Below are 7,805 nucleotides of genomic sequence, written 5' to 3'. Positions count from 1 at the left end.
TCTTAATTCACAAATATGACAAAAATGTGTAATTAGATCTGTGAGAATTGATTTTTCTTTTTCCTCTTAGGATTTAAAACAGAAGTTCACTATTATCAAAATACTTTCATGTTAGGAAGAAAAAATCACATGAAATAATATTTGTAAAGATGAGAAGCCGCTTTAACCTGGAACCTACTTACCACACAAATGAATCAAATCTCCTTATTCAAGTTAGAATATACCAATTTTTAATTTTAACAGGCAGCGTGTACATGTACTTAAAACCATAACGTAATAAAAACATTGAAGATTATGTGTCTTTCACCGCCCTAGATCAGCACTATTAGCTATTTATGGGAAGCATCATTTCTGACGCGTCTTTATACTCAAATTGTCAAGAACCAAGTACTGTGTTCTAAGAGATAATAAGGAAAAATGCCAGCAAGGATGGCTTTCTGATAATCTGCTTTACCTACTGGTACCTTTCTTTTTTGATTTTAAATCTGTGGTTCTCTTCAACATTCTGAACAAACGTTTTCCCCTTCCTTGATAATCGACGTCCCTATGCTTGCTTGCTTGCTTGCTTTCCTTCTTTCTTACTTTCTTTCTTTCGTTCTTTCTTTCATATTTATTTCTCCCTCATCACGTCTAGCTTTCGATTGGTCATTGTTTGATGAAAGTGTTCCCAAACTTTCTTACCTTTGAGGGCTTGCCTCCCTACCCTCAGCACTCCACACCTTACTCATGCCCCATATTTTCTTATTACCTGGCTAAAATCAAATCTCAAAGATCAATGATTATTACTTTGTAATATCACTATATTTAAAATACTGAAGTATGAATACAAGTGGAGAGACCATTACAGAGAACACATACTAGTATATATTAACAGTTTTCCACAGCATTTATATTTTGTTTCTGTAAAAATACGGTATCTGATTTACTTGTTTTCAATGGATATCATGAAAAATTCACTATTAAAAGGAAAAAGAAACACAGACAATCAACACTCATATATATACATATATATATGTATTTATGTATGTGTGTGTATTTGAGCTCCTAAGTATGTCTAAAATATAATGTAATCAATGAGGAAAAACACTTTGTATGTGAGAGAAAGTAAGCCAATGTCTAAAATCACACAGCAAATGTCAAAGTCAAGCTAAAATGAGGCTTATAAAATTCTACTTGAATATATTCTTTCATTACTATGTGCTGTTTTTCCTTGACTGCTAAGTTAAGGGATGATAAATATAATGAAAAGCTTTGAAAAGTATTATTCCTTACCTGACATGGACAGAGAAGAGGAAATACCGATGAAAGGTAGACGAGAAGAGGAGACGGTACGAGAGTACGTCTGAACACTGTAGCGGCTTAAGACCACAAGTGTTCAGTACAAACGACTGCTCACTGGTGATTGGTCATTGGTCACTCGTCACTTGCCATGATGATTCACATTTGTTTACAAACTACTACATGGGACTGCCAAGATTCTATCAGTTGGTGGTTGGTTTGGTGGGAGAATGATGTCATAAAGTAGGCAGTTGAAAGGTAGAGGCTAGCCAATCAGGAGGTCAGAATCCCAAGAAGAAGACCGGATTGGATAGAGAGCGGGGTAGAATGAAGCAGGCTAGGGAGATGGAATCCTACAAGACAGTTATAACAGTTTCACTTTCCTCAGACTCCTGTGTTAGAAAAATACTCCCATGTTACTCAAGAGCTTAGCTATTTCATTAACAAATCAAGAAAATTACTAAATAATCTTTTATATTGCACTGTTAAAGAAACAACATTTGGTATTACTAGTATATTTTAGATAACGTTCACAGCACAGCGGGTATGGCATTTGCCTTGCAGGAGGCCAACCCTGATTCCGATTCCTCTGCCCGGCAAATTACCCAAAGTATCTCGTCCACATAGCAAAAGCCTGGCAAGCTCCCCATGACCTATTCTATAGGCCAAAATCAGTGACAACAAGTCTCACAATTTGGTGTAAGATGTTACAGGTTCCCGCTACAGCAAATAGATTAACCGCGGGAGGACAGTGCTACAGTGCTATGATTGAAAAAAATGGTGGTTTCTTTCAATATTACAAGACATACTAGGATAAATTGTAGATGAATCTAGATGTGTTAAAGTAAATCAAATGAGAAGAAATAGTAAATGCAAAGGTATTTTAATTGTACAAGACTAACAATTGTTCTCAGTTTAAAACTGTAGAAGATAAAGGAAAACATATGCTCACTTGTCCAAAATTTTACAATCTGAAAGAAAAGGACAAAAAGCAAATTAAGTGATCAAAAAACCAGCAACACCAACAAATACTGGCAATTATTATGATAGGCCAAAGATGAATGGTTTTAAAAAATTAGTGTTGTGAAATAAATCAATATTTCGCTATTAAACTTGATAGAAAAAATAAGCATAAACCATGATCATATAATGTCTATTGAAAGAAGTGTAAATGACTAGTAAACACAAGAGCAATTTTCTTTTTTTTTGAAATTTGTTTTGTTTTGTTTTATTATGAAACACCATGAGGTATAGTTTAGACTTACAAGTTGTTGCACTTGGGTTTCAGTTATACAGTGATCGAGTACCCATCCCACCACCAGTGGCCAATCTCCACTCCCACCAATCCAAGTATCCCTCCTACTCCCCATCCCCCATCCCACCCTGCCTCTTTGGTAGGGCACTACCTTTTGTTCTATCTCTCCTTTTGGGTGCTATGATCTACAAAAGGGACATTGGGTGGCAATCCTGTTCGGTCCATAGACTAATTTCAACAGGCATCTCCCATCCTGGGCAGATCTTCCCAGCACCCTTTATTGGGTGCTCCATTCTCTATCTGCACTGCCTTTACCCCTAGAGAGTAAAGCTGGCCTCTAAGTCATGGAGTGAACAACCTGGTATTTATGACAGTTGTACTTGTGTGTTAGTGTCTTATTTTGTTACTTTATATTACCCAGATGAATGCAATCTTTCTATGTCTGTCCCTCTGTTTCTGACTCATTTCCCATAGCATAATATTTTCCATGTAGTACCACACAAGAGCAATTTTCAAGTTCACTGGTAGACAAAGAGCACAAAATAAAATGATAAATTAAATTGTCCCCCAAATTACGAGTATTGAAATATCAGGTGCTATCTTTCCCTAGCAAAGATGCTAGAAAATAGGCCTTTTAAAGTTATTTTATTGAGAAATAAATCTGTATAATAGTTAGGCAATATATAGCTTAAAGCAGTTTAATGTTCATTAAGTCAATGTCACTGTCACTGTCCTCACGTTGTTCATCGATTTTCTTGAGCGGGCCCAGTTAGGTCTCCAGTGTGAGACTTTGTTGTAAGTTAGCTTTCGTGTGTGTATAAGAAAATTCAAGGATCAAACTCATAACCTCAGAAATGTGCGGCAAATATTTTACCACTGAAGCATATTTCCAAACACAGTTAATGATTTTGCTTTTGCTTCTATAGTGCTAAAAATAGAAACCAAAATTTCATACATGCAAGCCAAGTTCTTTTGTCCTGAGCTACATATCCAGTCATAAGTAAGTTAGCTTTTAAGTATTGATATTAAGGAAACAATTAGAAAAGTAGACAAATAGATATAAATGTCCACATCAATGTAATCTTAGCTTGAAAACATTACAATTATAATATCTCAATAAACAATTTATAGTAACAGAAATTGGATAATCTTCTCCATTGCCATTCTGGAGGATGTGATGGATCCATTTAGGACGTCAGAGGGCAGTCATCTTGGTCTTGTAGTTGGCGAAGGACAGGCGGGTGTTACGAATACTTTTCCCGGCTTCTGCCACATCTACCAGTACTTCTGCTCTTCTCTCTTTCAGGTCTTCCTTGATCGCATCTCTGCACTGCTTTGCGAGCTCGGATGTTAGCTTGCGGTTGCCTGAGGCATGCGCCAAACCATGCTGGCGAATTAGCTCAAGAGTTTTTGAAGAAAGGCGATTTTTTGTGCTTATCTCTCTCTTGGAATTCCTCGCCCATACATGGAGGTGCTGAACCAGTCGATCATATTCCTCGTCAATGTTGTCAACAATGGCATCTTCCCATGTTGCCGCAATAGTACCAAAGAGTTCACAGTTGGTGGTCATTCTGAGAGTTCTCTTTTTGAACTTTGTAGCCCTTTCTCCCTGCTCTGTGAAGTAGAATTTTGCACGAAGGAGACGGTGGTCCGATCCCGTTCGAAATTTTGGCACAACAGTGACATCTGTCAGGCAAAACCGTCAAGTGAATATGATGTGGTCTATTTCGTTGTGGAATCTTCCACCGGGAGACTCCCATGTCCATCGTTTAGATTCTGCCTTCTGGAACTGTGAGTTACCATGAATGGTCTTGGTCAACATGATGAACTCAGACAGTCTCTCACCCTGTTCGTTCCATTCTAGGCCATGGATCCTGATGTGAAGTTCTTCAGCTGATCTTCTCGGTCCTATCTTGGCATTAAAATCACGCACAATGATCTTGTAGAAGGTGTGGTCTTCTTTATAGAACTTCTCTAGCTCCATGTAGAACTTCTCGATTTCTCTTTCATCATAATAAGATGTTGGTGCGTAGACAACGAAGATAGATGCTGGCCGACTTTGACCGTGAGTGTGGGAAGATAAGACTGCAGCTGAATCTTATGAAGTCAATGTTTATGAGAAGCAGCCTTGTTCCTGATGCCCCATTCGCTCTCAACGAAACGACCATCTCCGAAAGCATCAGCTATGTGCACCTATTTCGAGAGGTCAACATGACAAATGACCTGGCACCCGAGCTGTGCAGGAGGAAGAGAGCGGCTTGGAATGCCTTCAAGAACGTCGAAGAAATAGCTAAGAGGATGAAGAACCTCCGGCTCTGGGCACATCTCTTTGATTCCACTGTTCTTCCTGCATTAACATATGCCTCAGAGACCTGGGCCCTACGCAAACAAGATGAGAATGGTATTCAGGTCTCCCAAGGAAGAATAGAAAGAGTTATGCTTGGAATATCACGTTTCACTCAATTGAGAGAAAGAATCCGGAGTTCTGACATCCATCACCGATCAATAATCAGGGACGCTGTCTCATTTACCGAGGTGTCGAAAATCAGATGGGCTGGTCACGTAATGAGATTTAAAGACGACCGCTGGACTAGAGCTGTTACCGACTGGATTCCTCGGGATGTCAAAAGACCGCGTGGCCGCCCAACTTCCAGATGGTCTGATTTCTTCGTCAAGATCATTAACGATCGGTTTGAGGCCCTTCATGTTCCCGGAGCGAACAGATGCGATTGGGCTACACTAGCACGCGCCAGGGACAAATGGAGATGTTACTGGCACCCGCTCAAGCAAATCGAAGACTAACGGGAAGTTAAGTGATTAAGTGATTAAGAATACAACATTCCTTCAGGAGAGTTGAAGCTTGTTAGTTTTAAGTGATTTCTGGTATCAATTCCCTCCAGCCATACATTAAAGGTAGCAAAACACTTTTCACGTTTTTCTGTTCCCAGCCAGTCAACTACCCTTTCCTGAGAAAATCTATTAACTGGTTAGTCTCATGTCATTCAGAAACTGCTTTCATTTCTCCCCATTTTCAACAAAGTTATTACTGGTACCAAGCAGAGTTGGTTAAATATATGTTCCTGTTAACATATATTTGCACTTGGGATCCATGTGAACACCTTCCACCTGGCTTTTAATGAAGGTGGTCATCCAGTTTGCTTTTCTGGTGGCATTCTGTTTCTCACTATTCCTCTCCACAGGTAATTGATGTGAAAATAACATATTTAGTAAACGGTATGATTAAAAGTTCCAGAAGGAATGCCAGCCCTTTCAGCTTTCTGGGTCTTATATGTAAACTGTACTTTGGAACCTATCTTATTTTCGTATGTTTGTCTTGAATTTCATTTTCAAAAATATTTTAACGTATTTGAAAAAAATCCACCAATTATCCCATGATGATCACCAGATTTCCACTTCGCTACCCTTCCCGGTTTCCTTTCCAACCATCCATCACCGCATTAACTCTCCTAGGACCATCTCTTTCTACCACAACCTTTCAGGCTCAAGGTCAATTCGTACTAACTGCTTTGGGAGTGGTGACCTAGGATGCATGTCTTTGTATGGTACCTACCACAATGGAACCACAACGTCATTTATAAAGTTGGTTCTTGTGTGAACGGCAGTTAAAAGCGATGTTTAGAGAAAGCTACAGGCAACAGGGACCATGGAAGACCAAAGACCAGCCCCTCAAGCTAATATAATTTGAGCTCCCGCCACCAGAAATTTCCTGAAAGCTGGCTTGGCTAACTTGGGGAGTTTACAAATCCAAAGACTTACATAGGCAATGTACCACATTGTTGAAACTCACCACGATAAAGTGTCACCACGATAGCAACTCTGAATATTGTTGGGAATAATTGAAATTGTGCAGCTAGGGGTGCTGAAAAGAGGGCTCGAGGACATGGTGTCTTATCTTAGCATCTACCAGGAGCTGATCTTCAGGCTTCATGTGTCAACTGTTCTCTTGGCTTTTTCCTTGTTAAGAGTCATCCTTGAATGACTCTGAGGGCTTTGATCACTCATCTGGTAGGTTTATTCCACAGTGTATGTGTTTGCATTCCCCAACCATCATTTATGGATAGACCACAGAAAAACTTTTAGAGATGTGTCTCAAATTTGCTTCCTTTCCAAAGGAGGCCATGAGGTGTAAACACAGCCTCCATGGAAGAATTTTTACTTTTCTTCTCATCATCTTAGACTCATCTGCCTTCCTCAGCCTATTCCAAATTTATTATTTTAACCGAAAACTGCAAACCGTGCCATTTCTCCCATTTTTTTCGAGGACACCAGTGATGGGCATACTTGACTGTGCTCTAGTCTTACTCTTGGCTCTGTGGTCAAGTTTCACATCTGGTGGGTCTCTGGGGACCATAAAAGATTGCAAGAATTGAACTGTGTCCTTCTTGCTTGCAGAGCAAATGCCCTGTCAGCTTACTCTTCCTCTGACCCTACCCCACTCTTCATCAGGCCCATGCAATTTCTCCTCTTAAGGGCTTTATGCAGTCGAGTTTCCCACATTTGGGGAAATCGCAGGGGTCAGCACATCCCAAGTGCAATGGATGGGCCTCACCCTGGGAAAACCACCTACATGATCATGGTATCTCCCCTGCCCTGGACCATGTTTGTATTTCTTAGAGTCTTGTCTATTCCCCCTTTTTCCTCTATCTAACTTCCCATTCTTTCCCAGCTCCTCCTTCAACACCCAGCCACTCCCAAAATCAACCACAGTTGACAGCATCTCAAAATTCAGAACATTTATTAACAATCAATTAACTATGATGCATCTCTGGAGTGATAGCACAGCGGTAGGGCATTTGCCTTGCACACAGCCAACATGGCCGACCCGAGTTCGATGCATCTCTTTAATTTGAAAAAAAAAATTAGAATAAATAAATGGTGTATGGCATTTCAGTGTTTGCCTAGGGCAACCATCTGGTACCTAAAGTGGAACCTACCATTCCAGCTCTTACATTACGTAGCCATAGTAGAGAGAGATGTCCAACTCTTTTTCCCTCTCAATAGAGAACTGCACTTTCCCCCAAAGAGGTGTGTTTGGCATCGTTCTCACGCTCCTGCTGAGCCTTCCTTTTCATAGCCTCACGCTCTGGTCTCTGCTCTTTGGTGATGGGCTTTGACATGACTGGCTCGGGAACATTGGGCTTTCTCCATGGTTAAGGTTGGAAACGGAAGTCTTGGAGGAGAAAGTGACTCTGACGTTTGGGTGGAGACTGGCGCTTGTTCACACAGACAGGAGGAGCCTCCCGCTGTAGAG

General features: G+C 40.3%; 1 pseudogene; it reads right to left on the bottom strand.

Annotated features, from left to right (window-relative positions):
- Window positions 1-7,032: 7,032 nt before the first annotated feature.
- Window positions 7,033-7,143, bottom strand: LOC130016111 (uncharacterized; annotated as a pseudogene).
- Window positions 7,144-7,805: the final 662 nt, after the last annotated feature.

Source organism: Sorex fumeus, unplaced genomic scaffold, assembly GCF_029834395.1.
Source record: "Sorex fumeus unplaced genomic scaffold, SorFum_2.1 ptg000146l, whole genome shotgun sequence".
Classification (NCBI taxonomy): domain Eukaryota; kingdom Metazoa; phylum Chordata; class Mammalia; order Eulipotyphla; family Soricidae; genus Sorex; species Sorex fumeus.
This window is presented reverse-complemented; position numbering and strand designations above follow the sequence as displayed.